Source organism: Triticum aestivum, chromosome 5A (assembly GCF_018294505.1).
Source record: "Triticum aestivum cultivar Chinese Spring chromosome 5A, IWGSC CS RefSeq v2.1, whole genome shotgun sequence".
NCBI classification, from domain to species: domain Eukaryota; kingdom Viridiplantae; phylum Streptophyta; class Magnoliopsida; order Poales; family Poaceae; genus Triticum; species Triticum aestivum.
The window spans coordinates 657504689-657527582 of NC_057806.1; the positions used below are offsets into that span (position 1 = coordinate 657504689).

Below are 22894 nucleotides of genomic sequence, written 5' to 3' on the forward strand. Positions count from 1 at the left end.
AAGTTGTTCGATCCAAAAAAATTATAAAAAATATCAGATATGCCGAGGACAGACAGTCACACATACATGTGAATTTTGGTGTAAATTTTGTAATAATCCACGAGCCAGTTTTAATCACAAACTAAGTTCTTGTACAATCACCTCCAACTTAAGTCACGTAACTTGGCTTAAAACAGTGTATGAGTTATTGTACGCACATACGCTTATAGAGAAAAGTATGCTCATGTTTCTACTTGTCTTGTAAACTACGCACATACGTTCTTTTTTAGCCTAGAGGTATGATTTTTTGTAAAGTTCGGTTATTGGGTTCATATAGGCAGTCCCCATTTGGAGCATAGGTCACCACCGAGCGACCTAGCATGCAATCCCTCCAACTCCCGATCCAGTTTTTGGGCCAGCCTCTTTCTTTTTCTTCAACTTTTTCGTTTCCTTTTTGGTTTTTATTTTTTATTTTCGTTTTCATTTTCATTTTCATTCCTCTTTTTTTATTTCTTTATTTATTTTTGCAAAGCATCTATCAAATTTGTGAATGTTTTTTTTGAAATTGTCACCATTTTATGAAATCCTGAACTTTTTTTGAATTCGGGAACATTTTTCTCAAATCATGAACATTTTTTTAAAGTTTGTAATTTTTATAAAATCATGAACGTTTTTCGAATTCATAAACATTTTTCACAAATTTGTTATCATTTATCTAGCCTGTGAACGTTTTTTGTATAGGCAAACAGTTTTTGAATTTTAGAAACAAATTTTGAATTTCACAAACATTTCTTTGTTTTGCGAACAGTTTTTTAAAATGCATGAACATTTTTTGCAATCAGCAAAATATTTTGGAACTGATAAAGTTTTTTGAATTTTGGGGAACAATTATTGAAGTTCATTTTTTCGTTAACTTTTGAAAAAATATCATGAACATTATATGAATTCAGGCAAAACACTCTAATTCATGCACATTTCTCGAATATACGTATAGTTTTAAAAATTGTGAACATGTTTTGAAATCATGAATATTTTTTAATAAGCAAACATTTTGTGATTTCTCAAAGAGTTTTTCGAAATCATGAACTTTTTTTCTGAATTCATGATCATTTTATGATTTCTTGAACATTATTTTTAAAATCCACAATTATTTATAAATTCGTAACTTTTTTGAAATCCCGAATTATTTTTAAAGGGAAAACAAAAAGACAGATAATAGAAAAATAAAAAATAACGAAAATAATAGTGGGAGTCCTGTAGATGGGCCAGCCCAACAGGGCGCTGGGGGCGCAGGGGTGCGTGTTTCCGCTTCATCGGGCGCAGAGGTCACCATATAGGGGAAAAGAATTCTATGAGATCAGGTTTCACGCGAGACCCATCCTGATGGATGACACGTGGCATTCACAAATCACAAAGCATCTATCCCATCCCCATTTGAAATCAGGGGGGAGAGATTAAATGCTTTGTGATTTGTGAATGATACGTGTCATTCATCAGGGCGGGTCTCACCTGCTAATCGTGAGACCTGGTCTCATATAATTTCTGAATGGCCCCATGTTTAGAAATGCAAATATCTGTGTCAGGCCCACTAGCCACATGTGTTAAGTCTTCATTATTATTCTTGTTTTTTTCTTTCAGGACACGGACTTTTGGAACATGGTTCAACATGCACCTACTTTGAATAGTAAAATTAAAAAATGCTAGAAAATCAATCAGTTCTGGATATTTTTTATAACATACATGGTTGAGTGTTCTACTCACGTGTGAAGTTTCACAGAGAAATGACATCCATTGTATTCTCGGCGAAAACCAAAAACAAATTCACTGGTATGAAAAAGACCGTGTTAGAAAATAATTTGGAGGTCGAATTTATTTTCTTTGCTAAGAATATCACATATGTCATTTCTTCACGAAACTTCACGTATGAGTAGAATATTCGACTAAGTTTGATAACCTAAAAAATTGGTATGATAACTTGCACTTCCTGCTATTTCTAGCAGTTTGAATTGCCATAGTTGTACTCAGATTTGTAGGTTAAAGACAGCTTGTGATATTCTTTGATTGTGTTCACCATCTTGGTGATATGTAAACTGTTAATTATACTAGGTATGAGGCTTGACCCATGAGTGGCTTAAAGTTGCAATGCAACTTACTAAGAACATCTTCTTTTCTTTGACATCAGAACTTACTAAGAGCTATTTGTTTGATCAAAACCCGTGTAGGAAATTCCGTACCCATTATACGCTGAATTTTGTGGGGATAATTCCTCCTCCACCCCAAAAAGAGAGTGAAGTGATGTAAGAATTGTCAAGAGACTACAGGGGTTGCATGAGCAAGAGAAGCTTGCTGCTCGTAACCATTTCAGAGCGGTGCATGATAGTCGGCGAGCGGGCGGGCGCACGCCTACCCTTTATTCGTGCTTGCAATGGATAAGCTAAGGGTTGTGAAGCTTGCAGAGGAGTGTACCAGGGATTGTGATAGTCCAGAATATCTTACTTGTCCATTGTCCGGCGAACTTATGATTGACCTGGTGACAATTGCCACCGGGAAGGTAACTCTGTGTGCTCGAAGTTTTAGCTGCATATAATTGTTTTTAGTAATGCAATAATTATGAGTGTGTTTTAATTTGTTTTAGACATTTGACCAATAGTTCCTCAAGGATTGGTTTGAGAAGAATGGACATATCTGTCCTCTGAGCATCCAAAGTGTGTCCGGTGTCACTGTCCGGAATGAGCTTGTTAGAGGGTACTTGTAGGAGTGGGAAGAGTCTAAGATGGAGCGGATATTGATGATGACATTGTTTGGAAGCACTCTACTAGTGGCCTCTACATGGCGGAGTCCGGCTACAAAGCGCAGTTTCTTGGCCTTATTCACTTCCCCTTGGAGCATGCACCGAGGAAAATCTAGGCTCCACCCAAGGTCAAGTTCTTTACTTGGCTGGCCATCCAAAATAGAGTTTGAACCGTGCCTAGATTGGCCAAGCGCGGTTGGCCAAACTGTGGCTCGTGTCTCTTATGCATGCATGAGAATAAACCGGTTGATCATCTCTTCTTCAAATGTCGGTTCACCATTCGACTATGGAGCTTGATCAAGGCATGGCTACCACTCATTCATGTTGATGCTGAAGGAAATATGCCCTAGAGACAATAATAAAGTTATTGTTTATTTCCTTATATCATGATAAATGTTTATTATTCATGCTAGAATTGTATTAAATAGAAACATAATACATGTGTGAATACATAGACAAAGAGAGTGTCACTAGTATGCCTCTACTTGACTAGCTCGTTGATCAAAGATGGTTATGTTTCCTAGCCATAGACATGAGTTGTCATTTCATTAACGGGATCACATCATTAGGAGAATGATGTGATTGACTTGACCCATTCCGTTAGCTTAGCACTTGATCGTTTAGTTTGTTGCTATTGCTTTCTCCATAACTTATACATGTTCCTATGACTATGAGATTATGCAACTCCCGTTTACCAGAGAAACACTTTGTGTGCTACCAAACGTCGCAACGTAACTGGGTCATTATAAAGGTGCTCTACAGGTGTCTCCGAAGGTACTTGTTGGGTTGGCGTATTTCGAGATTAGGATTTGTCACTCCGATTGTCGGAGAGGTATCTCTGGGCCCTCTCGGTAATGCACATCACTTAAGCCTTGCAAGCATTGCAACTAATGAGTTAGTTGCGGGATGATGTATTACGGAACGAGTAAAGAGACTTGCCGGTAACGAGATTGAACTAGGTATTGGAATACCAACGATTGAATCTCGGGAAAGTAACATACCGATGACAAAGGGAACAACGTATGTTGTTATGCGGTTTGACCGATAAAGATCTTCGTAGAATATGTAGGAACCAATATGAGCATCCAGGTTCCGCTATTGGTTATTGACCGGAGACGTGTCTCGGTCATGTTTACATAGTTCTCGAACCCGTAGGGTCCGCACGCTTAAAGTTCGGTGACGATTGTAATTAGAGTTTTTGTGTTTTGATGTACCGAAGGTTGTTCGGAGTCCCGGATGTGATCACGGACATGACGAGGAGTCTCGAAATGGTCGAGACATGAAGATTGATATATTGGAAGCCTATATTTGGATATCGGAATCGTTCCGGGTGAAATCGGAATTTTACCGGAGTACCGGGGGGTTAATGGGCCTACATGGGCCCTAAGGGAGAAGAGGAGGGACGGCCAGGGCAGGCTGCGCGCCCCATCCCCCCTATTCCGAATAGGACAAGGAAGGGGGGCGCCCCCCTTTCCTCTTTTCCCCTTTCCCTTTCCTTCTCCAACAAGGCAAGAGGGGGGAGTCCTACTCCCGGTGGGAGTAGGACTCCTCCAGGCGCACCCCTAGGGGCCGGCCGCACCTCCCCCCTCCCTCCTTTATATACGGGGGCAGGGGGGCACCCCATGACACACAAGTTGATCTTCGTGATCGTTCCTTAGCCGTGTGCGGTGCCCCCTTCCACCATATTCCACCTCGATCATATCGTAGCGGTGCTTAGGCGAAGACCTGCGTCGGTAGAACATCATCACCGTCATCATGCCGTCGTGCTGACGAAACTCCCCCTCAACACTCGGCTGGATCGGAGCTCGAGGGACGTCACCGAGTTGAACGTGTGCAGAACTCGGAGGTGCCGTGCGTTCGGTACTTGGATCGGTCGGATCGGGAAGACGTACGACTACTTCCTCTACGTTGTGTGAACGCTTCCGTTGCCGGTCTACGAGGGTACGTAGACAACACTCTCCCCTCTCGTTGCTATGCATCACCATGATCTTGCGTGTGCGTAGGAATTTTTTTGAAATTACTACGTTCCCCAACAGATGCGACTATGGAGCTTGATCAAGGTATGGCTGCAACTCATTCATGTTGATGCCTCCACTTCGCCCCTGAGGCATTCCACCTTAGATTGGTGGCTTGGGTTGACTGATGCTTCCATCCCCAACCGGAAGGCCATGGCCTCGCACACCATGCTCACCAAGGGGACGATCTGAAACGAGAGAAACGCCTGCATCTTCCACAACAAGGGCACCCTGCCTACGGTCATTCTCAACAACATCAAAAGGGAGGCATCATTTTGGGTCGCCGCCGAAGCTAAGAAACTAGGGTCCATCATGCGGGAGAGTGATTCTTCCTTGAAATTTTAAGGGGTGTTTGTAACACAAACTCTATTATCTCTTAATTAATATATATGGCAAATCTTTTGCGCGTATTCAAAAAATAAAGTAAAATAAGATGAAGCGGATCACAAAGGTCCGGAAGAACATGAAGTGAACTCACGTAGTAGTAGTAGGAATGGCAATGGGTGGCTCATGTCAAAGTTTCTGCCTCCCTTTGTCTCTCCTCCAAGAAAAGGCGGCTAGGGTTTCTGCCTCCCGTCGGCGGCGGCGTTGACCTCCCACATCTCATGTGGCCTTAGGGCCATGGGTGCGTGGTGGATCCCGGTCCTTGCCGGCAGGAGGGCTCCGTTTTCATATGCTTCCTCAAGTTTTGTTAGGGTTCTCCCCGTCTAGCCCTGTCCCGATGGTGTGTCTAGCATCTTCGGAGGGCGTGTGGAGGTGTGTCTCTGGCGGATCTTGCGGAATTCGGTTGGTGGTTGTCTTTGGTGGATCCTCTCGGATCCGGTCTTTGCTCGTCTTTGTTCGTCTTTGTTAATGTGTCTTCAGGTTGGATCGTTCCGATCTAAACTTCTCTTCATCGGCGGCGGTTGCTGTTCTGGTGCGTTGGTCCTACGGGGCCTTAGCACGACGACTTCCCGACTGTCTACTACAACAAGTTATACCCGGCTCCGCCGAGGGAGAGGCGATGACGGCGGCACACCTTCGGGTCGCTTCAGTGCTTGTAGTCGTCATTAGGTGGTCTCTGAATTTGGACGTAATTTTTATTATTTCTGATGTTCATTGTACTGCCATGATTGAAGATGAATAAATCGACAGTTTCTCGCAAAAAAAAATAGGAATGGGAGTATAGTTTGGTCATATTTCACTGCCTATATGTGTTGTGTGCATCCCGAATTACACTGCTGCTACTTTTTTCTTTCTTTTATTGGAAATAGAAACAGATCATTACAAGTCTCTTGTGACCAGTCTTTAGTGCGCAAGATACTTAGAGGATACTTAGAGGAGTGGAATGAAGTGATGAAAGAAGAGTAGTGCTGCTTGTGGTATTGCAATTACAGTGCTGCTACTTTTCCCCTTGTTGGAAAAGATTAAAAAATCATTACAAATCTGCTTGTGACTTGCTACTAATTTCACAATCCCATATGCATAAGTTAGATGTTTGCTATCCTATACGCAAATTTGTTGACTATAGGCACAAGTTGATGAGCCAAGCGATTGGTGCCTCGGCTTGAGAGGTGCAAACGTGTACTTGAATGCCCCAGAGACGACGGTCTCGGCTCTGTCGTCGAGCTCCTTCGCCAGGCGGCGCCACAGCCGCGCGACGGTGGCCCTGCGCGCCTCGTTGTCCAGGTCGGGGTCGTAGTGCACCCGCACGATCTCGTCGAACTCTTCCAAGCGACGGTCCACATCGCTGGCTTTGGCGTACATGTCTCTGAACTCCCTCAGTGCGGTGGTCTCCTCCTCCTCCTCCTTGGCATCGGCGACTCTGAACTCCTCATCATCCTCCTCCTCCTCCTCCTTGGCCTCGGCGACACCGGCGTCGTCCGACTCTCTATCTCTGGTCGACGTCCGGCGGGCCGCCAGCCTGCGCCGCAGCCTGTCGCACTCGCCGTCGTGATCGCGGAGGAGGGACCTGTAGATGTCGATGTCCTTCTTCAGGTCCAGCTTGAGCGTCTGGATCTGGTGCGCCACGATGAGCCGCATCGACAGATCGTACTGCAAGCTGCGGATCAAGAGCTCCTCCTCGTCGTCCTCATCGTCCTCCAGGTCCAGGGAGACGTTGGCCGGCGGCGACTGCAGCTCTTGGGTGCCGTCGCTCTTCATGCCCTCGGGTGCTGATGTGATTGCGAGAGCTGTCGCCTTGACGACTTCCCCAGTTTGCACGGCTGCCATTGGTCGCTTCTTCCGTCTCTGTTGATCCAACACGATCAAAAACGAACAAGGATCAAGTCGACCCTAGCTAGGAGTCAAGCGTTCGTGGGAGGTGCTGCAGTGCGATGCATTGGCATATACATATATATAAGTTCGAACGAGGCAAGGGCCAGGCCGACTCGGCCGGGTGATTGTACGTGGTTGAGCTGGTGTCGGACACGTACGTACGGCACTGCGACTCATGAACGGAACATCGTTCTTGTCCTGATTGGTCAGCAGCACTTTGGTTTCTCCTCACGGATTCACAGCTGCTTGACTTTTCCATCCCCAACTTCCCTAGAGCTTGTAATAAGGGCATCTGCAACTGCGGATTGTTAAAAGAAAAAAAAAAGGCATCTTCAACTGCGTACTTTAAATCTGACATACTAAGGGGCCCTTCGAAAACTCTCCGCTCCTAACTCCGCTACGGGAGTGGAGCGGCATCTAGTGTAATTTGGGCGAGCAGCCAAATGGGCGCTCCGCCGGCTCCGCTCCCTGGCGAAGGAGCGGAGTATTACTGAACACGGCTTACACATCAGCGGACGCGCCCGAGCACGGATACAAAAGCCAACCATCCAACTATATATGCATCTATGTCTGAAGCACTCAAAAGAATTACAGAAAAAGCATAATTCAGCCATAAATAGCAAGCAAACATTCTAGTGCAATAATAGTTTAATATAGATATTACATTCCAATAACCGTTTATCAAGTTGCAGGGCATGAAGTGTTGTTCATCCTTGTTCATCCGCACACTGTGCCCCTTGAGCTTCACCCAACAATGCATCACCGTGAATGGCATACCCTCCGTTGTTTGATACAGCGAGGCAGCGCATCCGGGATATATAGTAAGGTGATCATCAACATGAATGGCCTGCCCTCCGTTGAGTAAATCAATAAATTAGCCAACATGTAGAGCAACAAGAAAAAAACTTACGATCTCCATGATTGACTCGTCGGTGGCCACCCTTTTTCCACCCATGCGATCGCACTGCGGTACTTCACGACGGAGTTTGAGATGGTGTACTACAAATGGGCTAGCGAGTAGCGACTTCACATTATGTTCATGGATCATATGCAAGTTGTAGGGCGCAAAGTGCTTTTGGTCGTGAAACCAGGAATGCATATTTTGCAAAAGCATCGTGTCCCATTGCTTCATGCCTACAAAGTACGCACTTCTGGCCAACCAGGCATCGTACAAGGAGAAGCATGTATGGGGAGGCGAGTAAGAGGCGATGTATAGGGACAAGCATGTATGGCATGAATCTGATCTTCTTGCTTGCTTGGAATGTTGAATTGTGATCTCTAAATCTGTGAAGATCTTGGGGTTGGGGATGATTTGGTAGTAGAAACAGAATCTCGTGCTCTCGGCCAAATGTTGGGGGCAGTTTGATGATTAGGCATTTCCTGAAAATTACTCGAGTTCTTGTGGTGTGTTATCAAATTTAGAGGCAGGCAAGGATCTTGTTGTGATTATTCGAAACTGTTCAAGATTTAGGTGTCCAGGCTTGTGTTAATTGATTTTTCTAGTGTATTTGGTATGCTAGCATGTTTTGCACTTTTGCTGCAAGTGAAAAAGTTGTTGGCTCCAAATTTGTTTCGTGAAAGGCTAGTATTACTCGAGTTAGAACAGTCTTGAAACCATTGTAGCAGGTCGAGTCACCATATTTATCAGTATAAAAAGACGTTTCATCATTTCAAACTATTAAAATATCACTTCCGCCTCGGTACAACCCCCTAAACACATCAACGGTTATGATTATCACATACCCCTTCATAACGATGGGCATGATGGTCTTTTTTGAAAGTACGGTATTTTTTTAGACAATGAAAGTACACCGAGACCTTCATTACCCGGCGCACAACTGGGCCAGCCCAGCAGACGCTAGGCTTGCTATTCCTCCGGATAACACAGCTTTGCCACTCCACTACGATGGCCTTTGGTCTATTAGGGAAGCTCTAGCGTTGGCGAATGATTTATATGTTCAAAGCATTCACGTGGCTTCCGATTGCAAGACGGTGGTGGAAGACGTAAAGAGCGGGACTTCGGCTGAATATGGTGCGGTGATACATGAAATCATGGAACATTCTTCTGGTTTTCAATTTTGTAAAATAGTTCATGAATTTAGGAGCTCAAATTTTGAGGCTCACAACTTAGCGAAGCATGCCTTATCCCGGGGGTGGCCTCCATGTTTGGTTAGGTCATCCTGAAGATCTTTCTTTCGTCCCTGTAAACATTATGACGGGTTAATAAAAAGCTTCGTGAGATTGTCTCAAAAAAAAAAAAACTACGATGGCCTTTGGTGACAGAAACAGCAGAGAGTTTGTAAGAACATACTAGAACGATGTGCAAGACCAGACCGTTGGCCCATCATTCTGGACCTCCCAAGAAAAAAATATGTGTTTTATTCGCACTTCTCAGGGCTCGATCTAGCGACCTCTCGAATAATAAAGCTTGTCAAAATAATTGGGCGACCAGCTAGATGGTAGTTTATGGTTAGAGGAAGGGAAATAACCTTTATGAGTTCAACTTTTCATAAGTATATAAAATTATCAGTTGAAGGATTCCTGCCATTTGTGGAGATATTTTCTAAACGCCTCCATTCACTTGAGACATGTGAGGAAATACCTTTGCTTTTTCGAGGTGTTTCATCAAAATGCCTACAAAAAATATATATTAAGGAAATTAAAAAGACACCTCAAAATACTTTTTATGCACGCAGCCTGCTATAGATGACAACTGGATCCGATCAGACATTTTTCTCTAACAAGATAGGGCCAACTTAGATTTTGACACAGGGACCTCAGTTTTGATGGACCGGCTCTGGAATACACGAATACCCCCAGCTCCAAGGAGGAACAACGTTCGCGAAAATGAAAAACGCTCATCGATTGGAATAAAAGTTTATGAATTTGACAAAACTGAAAAAAAATTCATCGATTTGAAAACAAGTTCACAAATTAAATACTTTATTCACAGGAGGCCGCCTACTCGGCCGGTTCACTATCGTGCGAAAACTGGAAAAATATATATTTTTAAGTACCTATTTAAATTATAATTTGAACATGTACCCAAAATTTTTATTTTGAGTTTTTAACATTTTTCGACACCGTATGTAAATTGCGACATGTCCGGCCATTTATCACCCTTGTTGACCGAGAAAACTCCAGAAGATGCAAAAATTGTAGAAAACCAAAACAACTTGGCATGGTGCATTGAGATGGTCATAAAAGTAAATTAAAAAATTAGGGTCATTTGACGGATATCGAGAAACAACGTGCTCTTAAACGGAGTTTTCTGGCCTACCCGGACTTGAACATGGTTTTTTTTAACATTCTTGAAATGGTCCCTTCTTTTCCAAGCCGATGGGCAATACCCATGGTAGGACCGGCCCAAGAGCTCGCCGATTTGGAAAAGGTTCGTCATTTTCTAAAATTATTTCATGGATCAAAGAAATTTTGCAAAGATCAAAAGAAAATCACTAAAAAAAGGCTGCAAAAAAGCGTCCCTGTTTTGGGAACATCGGCTTCCCAGCCATTATCCTGGTTTTGGGAACCTTCTCGAAGGTCGTGAACCACATTTTTTCTTTTTATATTCTCTCCTGTTTTATTTTTTCTGATTCTTTTTTCCTTTTTCGTATTCTTTGACGTTTCGTTCTTTCCTGTTTATTTTTTCTGTTTCTCATATATTCAAAATTTTCAGAATTCAAATTATGTTCGTATTTTTCTGTTTTTTTTGTGGAATTCAATTTTTTTACTGTTTTTAAAAACTATCCGCATTCAAAATCTTGTTCGATGTTTTCAAATAATGTTCGTGTTTTGACATTCTGAGCAAGTTTGAGAGATATGAATTTTTTTTTAAAATTTATGTACAATTTTTTAAAATATTAATATTTCTATTTTATGAACAAAAAAGGAACAATAAAACCCAGAGCGAACACCGTGCATAAAAAAGGGAAAGAAAAACCAAAGAGTTAAGGTGATGTGTGTTTTTCTTAGCGTTATTTATCTCGCACAAGAAATATAAAACAAGCTTAAGAAGCACATTCAATTAGCTATCTCTGATGGTTGTGCGCTTACGAATAGTTCATGAGGTCTGCAGTTCAAATCCCATGTTGTACATCCATTTTTTGAAGTTTAAAACTTAAAAAAGAAACTAAACGGGCTGGGCCTATAAGGGAGGGGTGTGTGTCACGAATTGTACGAACCTACGGCATACACGTTCTCATGGATACCATTTGTAAAAATGTCCATACTACCCTTTATACGTTTTGTGAGGGGGTTGTACCCAAGCGGGTCTCATAAAATATTGAGTTACTTGGAGATGATTTAGTAGTAGAAACGGAATCCCGGGCAGTTGTTGGGGATAGTTTGACGATTAGGCATTTTCTGATAATTACTCAAGTTCTTCTTGCGGTGCGTTATCAAATTTAGTGTCAGGACCCCGATTCCAGGTCACATCAATCTAGCCGATAACACATCATATCACTTTGCGGCCTCACGCACGGTATTCCCACGGGTGTCGCCTTACCATGGCCCGTGACCGTTTGCGCCTTTTGGCTCACGTATATGATAGTGTCGCTAGCATCCATATAACAGAGAACCCGGGCCGACATGGCTAGTCGTGAACCCAAAGCGGCACCAACCTATGGGGACAGGCATACATGAATCACATCGAGTATGTCGGTCAGCAGCGTGTGAATCCGGACTGTAGCACTGGGCTAACAGGACTCCGGGAACCCGGGCTGTAGTAGGCTAGGCAGGACTCCGGATGTCACCGCGTGACATTTCCCTGAAGGGACAGACACAGGAACGAAGTGAAACACATGCCGGCCAGTCAAGTGTCCTGAGCAGTAGTGCTGGGCTAGCAGGACTCCGGTGAACCGGGCTGTAGCGGACTACTATGGCTCATGGAAGCACTAGACTACATTTCCCCATAAGAGAGGCTGCCAAGGATAAACAACTAGATTGTCGGATCCCACACATACCAAGCATTTCAATCATACACATAATATGCTCGATATGTGTAAATACAACATGGCGTCACAACATAACTCTACGACTCAAGCATTTATTCATTAGGCTCCGAGGAGCGAGATATTACAAACATGGATCTCATGACCCAACAATCATAGCATAAAAATCAAGCACATGCGGAAGCTTAACATGTTTGAGTACAGACATCTACAAATGAAAAAGGCTGAGAAGCCTGACTATCTACCAGATCCTGCCGAGGGCATAAGATCGTAGCTGAGGTATCAAGCTAAACGTCGAAGTCCACATGGAACTACTAGCGAGACTGAAATCTCTCTGCAAAATATAAATTAAGCAAACGTGAGTACAAATGTACCCAGCAAGACTTACATCAGAACTAACTACATATGCATCAGTATCAAGAAAGAGGTAGTGGAGTTTAACTGCAACAAGCCAGCTTTGACTCGGTGGCTATCCTGAATTACGACTGCAAGTAACTCTTTTGAGGTGGCGCAAACGAGTCCACATATTCATCATATCAATACACCACTATGGATCCGCTCCCGTCTCCCTACGAGAACGCCATCCATAGCACTCACGCTTATCTTGCGCATTTTAGAGTATCCACTTTCACTTGTCTATGAACTATGCAAGGGGTCCAAGTTTCCATATCCGAGGAATCCGGCTATTCGAATAGATAATGAAAACCCTGCAGGGGTGTACTTCTTCACACACGCTCCCACCACTTACCGTCGTTTACACGACATGTACTCGACAACCTTCAAGCGGAAGCCCAACGAGGGTGTCGGCCACAGCCTACCTAAACACTCAAGTCTCTAGTCCAGGTTTATCTCCTATCCAGGTTCCATCCGCAGGGAGTCCGGCCGAGGTTTCCACATACGGCCCCGAACGATGTGAACAGGGTTCCCGAGACACCAAACGGGCGCCCGGTACACCGTGCCACAGTGTATCTATCGCATCATAGCCCACCCCTAGGGTCAGCGCTACGCACGGCCGCCAACACATAACCTACAAACACCAGAAACTAGTTGCAACTCCTGGACAGAGTACTAAGGTGATTAAGAAGCCGAGAGGGTCAATTAAGGATCCCAATGAGTGGTAGTAGCTGTTCATGGATCACAAACACAGAACTCAGTTCCTAAGAACGGTTTCAATGAGACAACCCACCATGTACTCCTACATGGCCTCTCACCGCTACCTTTACCAAATCGTGTTCACACACTTAGCTCACACACAGTAGGACATGTTCATCACCATTCCAATTCATTCCCGACGAATCAGACCCGACACAACTCTATGCAATAGCAGGCATGACAAACAAGCATGAATGAGTAGGCACATCAGGGCTCAAACAACTCCTACTCATGCTAGTGGGTTTCATCTATTTACTGTGGCAATGACAGGTCATGCAGAGGAAAGGGGTTCAACTACCGCAGCATGTAACAGTTGAATCGTTGTTGTCCTAATGCAGTAAAAGAGAGCAGGAGTGAGAGAGTGGGATTGTATCGGATTGAACAAGGGGTTTTTGCTTGCCTGGCACTTCTGAAGATATTATAGCTCTTCATCGGTGTCATCGAACTCATCGTCGGAAGCACGTCTATCAAGAGGGGACAAATACCAGCAACAGAGAAGGAGAACACAATCAATGCAATGCACAATATGATGCATGATCATGACATGTCAATATGCTATGTTTTGAGCTAATGCAACTAGCAACATGTTAAATGGGGTTGGTTTGAACCCTAGGTTCAAATTCAAACTCCATATGTGAGGGTTTAAATGCCATTTATATGATTTGGCCTAAACAGCAGCCATAAGTTGTTCTAACATGCATGAAAATGGTACAGATGGATAGATTGGATTTTTCTGATCATTTTTCATATATATAAATCTTTGCATTTGGAGTTACAGATTAATTTCTATGAATTTTTGAAGTTTATACTATTTCCTGGAATTTTCTGAATTATTTTAAACCCAAAAAATTAGTAACTGCGTCAGCATTGCGTCACTGTGATGTCAGCAGGTCAACTGTGGCTGACCAGGTCAAACCTAACCAGTGGGGTCCACTGGTCAGTCACACTGTGCTGTCTGGGTCACCGACAGGTGGGGTCAGGTCAACAGCCACGTCAGCAAGTCAGCACTGACGTGTGGGGTCGGTCAACGTGTGACGTGGCCAGGTCAAACTGACCTGTGGGGCTCGTGTGGTTAGTTTAATCTAAACAAAAACTAAACCAGAGTTAATTAGGCAGCGGGGCCCACATGTCTGTGAGTCTGTGGGTCATTAGCTTAGTGCTAATTAGTTGTTAGGCCGGTGTTTAGCCGCCGGCGACGAGCAAACGCGGCGGCGAGGCTCGGGTTTCGCCCACGGGCGACCAAACCCACGGCGGAGGGCATCTATGCGTTGCTCGTGCTCGTCCGCATCGAGCAGTGCAAGCGGCAGTGGCTAGGGCAGCCCGTAGCGACGGCAACAGCGACAAGTGCGGTGGCCTGAGCTCGGTGGTGCACGAGCGTAGGGCTACGGCTCTCCCTCGAGGGAACCAGGTAGCTAGGCCGCATCTAGGGGGGCCTAGGAGCATGGTGGACAGCACAGCTGGGCCTGGTAAGCTCAGAGGTGAGCAGGAGGTCGACCATGGAGGACGGCGGCCTCGGGAGCTCATGGGGCGGCGGCTAGAGGAAGCTAGCGAGAGGGGGAGGTGAGGGGAAAAGCTCAGGGGCTCACGGCGAGTGCAGGGGAGCAAACGGCGAGCTCAGGGAGGCACGGACGACGACGGGGCATCTCTGGTGATCTGGGGAGGCAGAAAGTTGAAGACGACGGCGTCGGCGGCTTTTGGCGGCGTCCGGCTGTAACGCCCTCGATGCGGCTATAGCTCCCACGTGTCGAGGCACGACTTAGAGACATAACCGCATTGAAAGCAATGTCGCAAGTTAGGCAATCATCACAACATCCCATGTAATATAAATAATAAAAGGGGAGATACATAGTTGGCTTACACTCGCCACGTCAATCAAAGTACATAAATAACATACATCATCCAAGCACTCATGGCCCGTCTACGGCGCCAAAATAGAATAAAACCCAACATGCGACACGGTCCCAATCACCCCCAACGGGGCACCACTACTGATCATCAGGAAAGGACACATAGTAACGCTGAGAGTCCTCGTCGAACTCCCACTTGAGCTCATACGCGTCACCTGGAGCGGAATCACCTGGACCTGCATCTGGTGTAATAGTAATCTGTGAGCCACAGGGACTCAGCAATCTCGCACCCTCGCGATCAAGACTATTTAAGCTTATAGGAAAGGTAAGGCAAATATATGTGGAGCTGCAGCAAGCGGCTAGCATATATGGTGGCTAACTTATTCGCAAAAGAGAGCGAGAAGAGGAGGCAAAGCGCGAGTGAGAATCTAGAGAGAGCAACCTACGCAAACATTACTCCAACACCGTGTCCACTTCTCGGACTCCGCCGAGAAGAGGCCATCACGGTAACTGATGGGGTCATGTACCTAGGGTAGGGTCACAGACCTGATCTAAGTACCCTACCCAAGGACACCCTTAGAAGAGGTCACCTTCCAGTCGACCGACGAGGGACTCACTCGACTGACTTGAAGGACTCGACCACGAAGACTCACTCGACCACAAGAAGGTCAAGAGGCACTCTGCACTGCAACGGCCTGTAATTAAGTAGACTTTATGATAGTAAAGACACTTTATGTGGGGCGTTACCAGTAACGCCCCGGACTTAACTCACCTTAAACCCTCTCCTACGTGGGCTGGCTGGGGTCCTGGCGCACTCTATATAAGCCACCCTCCTCCACAGGTAGAGGGGTTCGGCATCTTGTAACTCATATACATATAATCCACTCGACCGCCTCTGGGCTCCGAGACGTAGGGCTTTTACTTCTTCCGAGAAGGGCCTGAACTCGTACATCCCTTGTGTTTACAACCTCTCCATAGCTAGGACCTTGCCTCTCCATACCTACCCCCCACTCTACTGTCAGGCTTAGAACCACGACAGTTGGCGCCCACCGTGGGGCAGGTGTTTTAGCGATTTTGTGGAGAAGTTGCGATTCTTCCGAGTACTTTCATCATGGTGGCTGCTGGAGTTTTGGTCGAGGGCCGAGAGATCTGTCTCGGTGCTCTCACCTTCGTCGCCGACGACTCCGCCTGGCTCCAGGAGGCTCCACTCGACGTCGATGCGCTCCCCGTCCGCGGTGCGACGCATTTTCACGCATGTGTCCGCGGCGTTCTGCTGCGGCAACCGTCGACCCCGTATCGGTCGACTCCCCCATCGGCCACCCTTCCGGTCTCCCGCCAGCGCAAGTGCTCGGGCCGGTCGAGGCTTCAGCGGTGGGTGAGGCACGCGGTGGCTCGCCAGACGGCCACCACCCAAGTTGCGGCAATCGAGCCCAACGAATATCTTTACGGCCTGTTCGATCTGTCGACTGGCTCCGTAGAGACTGCATCCGAGTGCGATAGCAGTGATCCAGCGGCGGAAATCCTGATGGTCGACGGGCCCCGCAGTCCCCCTGGCTTCGCCCGTGATGGTGGGGCAGGCGACGGAGGCGACCCCGCACGAGACCACGAAGAGTACCAGCCCGAGCCACTCGACTCTCTGCAAAGAGAGGAACTTCGCCGCAGGAACGTGGATGCCCTGCGTACTCCCATCGCAGGAGAAACCCCCGAGGCTCGCGCCTTGGAGGAGGCACGTTTGGCCAACTTGGCCGAACGCACTCGCCTGGAGAATCTTCAGCGAGCACTCGACGAGCGCGCACGACAACGAGTTCCCGACACCAGTCGACGTCAACTCTTCCCGCCGACTCAGGTATATCGAACCCCAATCCAGAATTTAGCAGCTGCGACCCGTATTGCAGAGTCCATCCAGCCCTCTCAGTCGGAAGCTGGCAGAGGCTTGATGCAGATCAGGGATCTGCTCCGGGCAGCAGGAGACCAGAATTCAGCCGTGTCGCAGTTGCGCAACAGAATTCACAGTCGATCCGTCGCTGCGAATACGGTTCAGTCGGCTCACAGTCCCAGATCGCCTCCGCGGCGTGAAGGGCGCGAGAATCGGCGAGACCAATATGGTGACCTACTCGACCGAGATGATAGACGTCGAGTGCCCAATTCCCCTCCGAGGGGTGGATCTTACGCTCCTCGGCAGCAAGATGACAGGCGTCAGTTCAGTACGGGGCGAAGAGTTCCAGTCGACGCCAGAGAACCAGGCTTCGACGCGCGATCCATTATCGCGCAAGGTTTGGTCGACCGGAACAGAGCCCATCGAGGCGGACTCGACAGAGATGCGCCCACAAGCAGTCGAGTGCATGTTTCTGGTCCTGAATGTTTCAGCAGAGCTATCAGAGCCGCAGTTATCCCTCCCAATTTCAGGTTGGCAACAGGAGTCAGCAAGTTCACTGGTGAGTCTAAGCCTGAAACTTGGCTTGAGGACTACCGAGTGGCGGTTCAGATTGGTGGTGGGAACGACGAGGTGGCCATGAAGCATTTGCCCCTCATGCTGGAAGGTTCTGCCAGGGCATGGTTGACTCAATTACCTCCTAGCAGCATTTACACTTGGGAAGATCTGTCCCGAGTGTTCATCAGAACGTTTGAAGGAACTTGCAAACGACCGGCTGGACCGACGGAGTTGCAAGTCTGCGTGCAAAAGACCAATGAGACTCTCAGAGAGTATATTCAGAGATGGATCACTTTGCACCATACTGTGGAGAATGTGTCTGATCATCAGGCAGTCTGCGCCTTTAAAGATGGCATCAAGAACAGAGAATTGAGCTTGAAGTTTGGTCGAACTGGTGAGATGACCTTGAGTCGGATGATGGAGATTGCTACCAAGTACGCCAACGGCGAAGAAGAAGACCGACTCCGAAGCGGCAAGCACAAGCCGAGCCAGTCGGAAAAGGGAAACACCAGTCGGAAACAGAAGCGGAAGGCTGAACCGGCAGCTCCTGGAGAGACTCTGACCGTGACTCAAGGAAAGTTTAAAGGGAAACCAAAAGGATCCTGGAACCCTAAGAAGGTGAAGGATAAAGAAGGGAATGACGTGATGGATATGCCGTGTCACATCCACACGAAGAAAGATGAAGAGGGGAATATCATCTACCCGAAGCATACCACTCGCCAATGTCGACTCCTGATCCAGCAGTTTCAGGGAAAACAGTCTAAGGACAAGGAGAAGGAGTCGGACAAGGCCGAAGACAAGGAGGACAGTGAGGAAGGATATCCGCATATCAACTCCACTCTGATGATCTTTGCAGATGTGGAAAGCAAGAGTCGATTGAAAGTCATTAACCGAGAAGTGAACATGGTTGCCCCAGCAAAAGCAAATTATCTGAAATGGTCCCAAATACCCATCACATTCGACCAATCTGATCACCCGACTCATATTGCCACCCCTGGGAGGCAAGCTTTGGTGGTCGATCCAGTTGTCGAAGGCACTCGACTGACAAAAGTGCTGATGGATGGTGGAAGCGGGCTGAATTTGTTGTATGCAGACACACTGAAAGGAATGGGCATTCCGATGTCCCGACTGAGCACCAGTAACATGAGCTTTCATGGAGTTATACCAGGGAAGAAAGCTGAGTCACTCGGCCAAATAGCTCTGGACGTGGTGTTTGGTGATTCGAAACATTTTCGCAAAGAAAAGTTGACGTTTGAGGTCGTGGATTTTCAGAGTGCATATCATGCCATTTTGGGGAGACCAGCTTACGCACGGTTCATGGCTCGACCATGTTACGTGTACCTCAAATTGAAGATGCCCGGCCCCAAAGGAGTGATCACTGTCACCGGTGATCGAAAAAAGGCAGAAGAGTGCTTTCAGAAGGGCTCAAAGATTGCCGATTCCCAGGTGACAGCGGTCGAATTCAAAGAATACAAGCAAAATGCAGATCCGAGTGATTTGCTGCGATCCAAGAAACTCGCCACAGAGTCTGCATTTCAGTCGTCCGGTGAGACGAAGCCTGTTCACATTCACCCGACCGACCCCGATGCAGCTCCGACCCACATCTCCACAACACTCGATCCGAAATAGGAAGAAGCGCTCATCCAGTTCCTCCGTGAGAACTGGGACATTTTTGCATGGAAGCCCGCTGACATGCCAGGTGTTCCCAGGGGACTGGCTGAGCATCGCCTAAGAGTCGACTCATCTGCAAAACCAGTCAAAGAGCATCTTCGGTGGTCCGCCGTCCAGAAGAGAAAAGCCATTGGTGAGGAAGTGGCTCGACTGTTGGCGGCAGGATTTATCCGAGAGATATACCACTCCGAGTGGCTCGCTAATGTCGTCATGGTTCCTAAGAAGGACAAATCGCTCCGAATGTGCATTGATTTCAAGCACATCAACTAGGCCTGCCTGAAAGATCATTTTCCTCTCCCTCGCATAGATCAAATTGTTGACTCGACCGCGGGATGCGAGAGACTGTCTTTTCTAGACGCCTACTCCGGGTACCACCAGATCCGTCTGTACGGACCCGACGAGATAAAAACAGCTTTCATCACTCCATTCGGGTGCTTCTGCTATATCACCATGCCATTCGGCCTCAAGAATGCCGGAGCCACATTTATGCGAATGATTCAGAAGTGTCTACTCACTCAAATCAGTCGGAATGTGGAAGCATATATGGATGATATCGTTGTCAAGTCACGAAAAGGTTCCGACCTGCTCGCTGATCTCGCCGAAACATTTGCCAACCTCAGAAGGTATGATATCAAGCTCAATCCATCAAAGTGCACATTTGGAGTTCCTGGTGGCAAGTTACTCGGTTTTCTCGTTTCTGAATGAGGAATCGACGCTAATCCAGAGAAGATCGGCACTATTCTCCGAATGAAACGCCTTGTGCGAGTGCACGATGTCCAGAAGCTTACTGGATGCTTGGCCGCATTAAGTCGATTCATCTCACGACTCGGTGAAAAGGCATTGCCTCTTTACCGACTGATGAAGAAGGCAGACAAGTTCGAGTGGACTCCAGAAGCTGATGCAGCGTTTACCGAGCTAAAAGCTCTGCTCTCCACCCAGCCGGTGCTTGCTGCTCCAATCAGCAAAGAGCCTCTGTTGCTCTATATCGTAGCCACAGGACAATTCGTCAGTACTGTGCTTACGGTCGAGCGGGAAGAAGAAGGAAAAGCTCTCAAAGTTCAGCGCCCAGTGTATTATTTGTCTGAAGTCTTGACTCCATCCAAGCAGAGATATCCTCATTATCAGAAGCTTGTGTATGGAATATACATGACCACAAAGAAGGTTGCTCATTATTTCTCTGATCATTCCATCACAGTCGTCAGCGACGCTCCACTATCAGAGATTTTGCACAACAGAGATGCAACTGGTCGAGTGGCCAAATGGGCGATTGAACTTCTTCCCCTTGATATCAAGTTTGAGGCAAAGAAAGCCATTAAGTCCCAGGCAATAGCAGATTTCCTCGCCGAGTGGATTGAATAGAAGCAGCCGACTGAAGTTCACTCGGAGCATTGGACCATGTTCTTTGATGGCTCTAAGATGTTGAATGGTTCCGGTGCTGGGGTTGTCCTGGTTTCCCCCAGAGGAGATAAGCTCAGATATGTGCTCCAGATTCACTTTGATTCCTCCAACAATGAGGCAGAATATGAGACCCTCTTATATGGGTTGCGCATGGCCATTTCACTCGGCGTCCGTCGCCTGATGGTCTATGGCGACTCGGATTTAGTGGTCAATCAAGTGATGAAGGAGTGGGACGTGAGAAGCCCAGCCATGACTGGATACTGCAGTGCAGTGAGGAAGCTGGAAAAGAAGTTCGAGGGGTTAGAGCTCCATCATATACCCCGAATGAAAAATCAAGCAGCTGATGATCTAGCAAAGATAGGTTCCAAGAGAGAAGCCATTCTGAGTGGTGTGTTCTTGGAGCATGTACACACTCCGTCAGTCAAAGAAGATCCTTTCACCGAAGAAGCTCCACAGCCCAAGAGTGCCACAGATCCGACTGAGGTTGAAGTCCCAGCAGTGGTCGACTTGGTCATGGAGATCTTGGTGGTCGTTACTGATTGGACAGTTCCATATATCGCGTATATCCTGAGAAAAGAGCTCCCGGAGGATGAGGAAGAGGCTCGACAGATCGTTTGCCGATCTAAGGCCTTTACCGTAATCAAAGGACAGTTATACAGAGAAAGTGCGACTGGAGTCGGTTAGAAGTGCATAACGCCAGAAGAAGGTCGAATCATCCTTAATGATATTCACTCGGGAACCTGCGGTCATCACGTGTCCTCTCGGACCATCGTGGCCAAAGCATACCGAGCCGGATTTTACTGGCCAAAGGCGAATGAGATGGAAAAGGAGATAGTGGATAAGTGCGAGCGATGTCAGTTTTACTCGAATATGTCGCACAAGCCTGCATCAGCCCTGAAGACCATTCCACTCGTCTGGCCTTTCGCAGTATGGGGGTTGGACATGGTCGGTCCTTTGAGAACAGCGCGGAGTGGCTTCACGCATGTACTGGTGGCAGTCGACAAGTTCACCAAGTGGATTGAGGCTAAACCAATCAAGAACCTTGACGCTGGTACTGCTGTTAGCTTCATCAGGGAACTAATATTCAGATATGGAGTCCCGCACAGCATCATTACGGATAATGGGTCGAACTTTGACTCGGAGGAATTCAGAGATTTCTGTAACTCTCAAGGCACACGGGTCGACTACGCTTCAGTCGCCCATCCGCAGTCGAATGGACAAGCAGAGCGAGCCAATGGCCCGATTCTCAAGGGATTGAAACCCCGACTGATGCGTGATCTCAAGCATGCAGCTGGAGCTTGGGTCGACGAACTTCCCTCAGTGCTTTGGGGACTGCGGACCACACCTAATCGGTCGACCGGAAGAACTCCATTCTTCTTGGTCTACGGAGCTGAAGCAGTCTTGCCGAGTGATCTTCTCCACAATGCTCCTCGAGTTGAAATCTACAACGAAGCAGAAGCTGAACAAGCGCGGCAGGACGCAGTCGACCTTTTAGAGGAAGAAAGGGAGATGGCTCTGATCCGGTCGACCATCTACCAACAAGATTTGCGTCGTTTCCACGCCAGAAATGTGAGAGGTCGAGCCTTCCAGGAAGGGGATTTGGTTCTCCGAGTGGATCAGCGCAAACCACACAAGCTTGCTCCTTCTTGGGAAGGTCCCTTCATCGTCACCAAGGTCCTCCACAACGGGGCGTACCGTCTTTACAACGTCGAGCATAATATCGACGAGCCCCGAGCTTGGAACGCGGAACTACTCCGCCCATTTTACACTTAAGTTTTATCACTCGGATGAGTTGCAATCAAGTACTTCTGTAGTTCATGGACTTCAAAATAATAGTGTCATAGTTCCTCCATAATTTTTGTCACTTTTTATTTTGTCTAATAAAATTCCCCCTCAGTGGGTGACTTAGCCGCGAATCCGTTCCGCCTAAGTTTGTAAAAAATCCTACCGAGTGAAGAGCAAACCTCTCACTCGGAGGCTTAGCTGCGAATCCGTTTCGCCTAAGTTATGAAAATCCTACCGAGTGGTAAGCCAGACTTCCACTCGGGGGCTTAGCTGCAGTCCAAGTACTCGCCTAAGTTATCAAAAATCCTACCGAGTGAAGAGCAAACCTCTCACTCGGGGGCTTAGCTGCAGTCCAAGTACTCGCCTAAGTTATCAAAAATCCTACCGAGTGAAGAGCAAACCTCTCACTTGGAGGCTTAGCTGCAGTCCAAGTACTCGCCTAAGTTATCGAAATCCTACCGAGTGAAGAGCAAACCTCTCACTCGGGGGCTTAGCTGCAGCCCAGTGCTCGCCTAAGATATAAAAATCCTACCGAGTGGTAAGCCGGACTTCCACTCGGAGGCTTAGCTGCAGTCCAAGTACTCGCCTAAGTTATCGAAATCCTACCGAGTGAAGAGCAA

The 22894-nt window shown here is 47.0% G+C and overlaps 1 pseudogene; it reads left to right on the forward strand.

The window, feature by feature from the left end:
• LOC123101733 (uncharacterized) overlaps positions 1–6135 on the forward strand; it is a 6717-nt pseudogene extending 582 nt beyond the window's left edge.
• The last annotated feature ends 16759 nt before the right edge of the window (positions 6136–22894 follow it).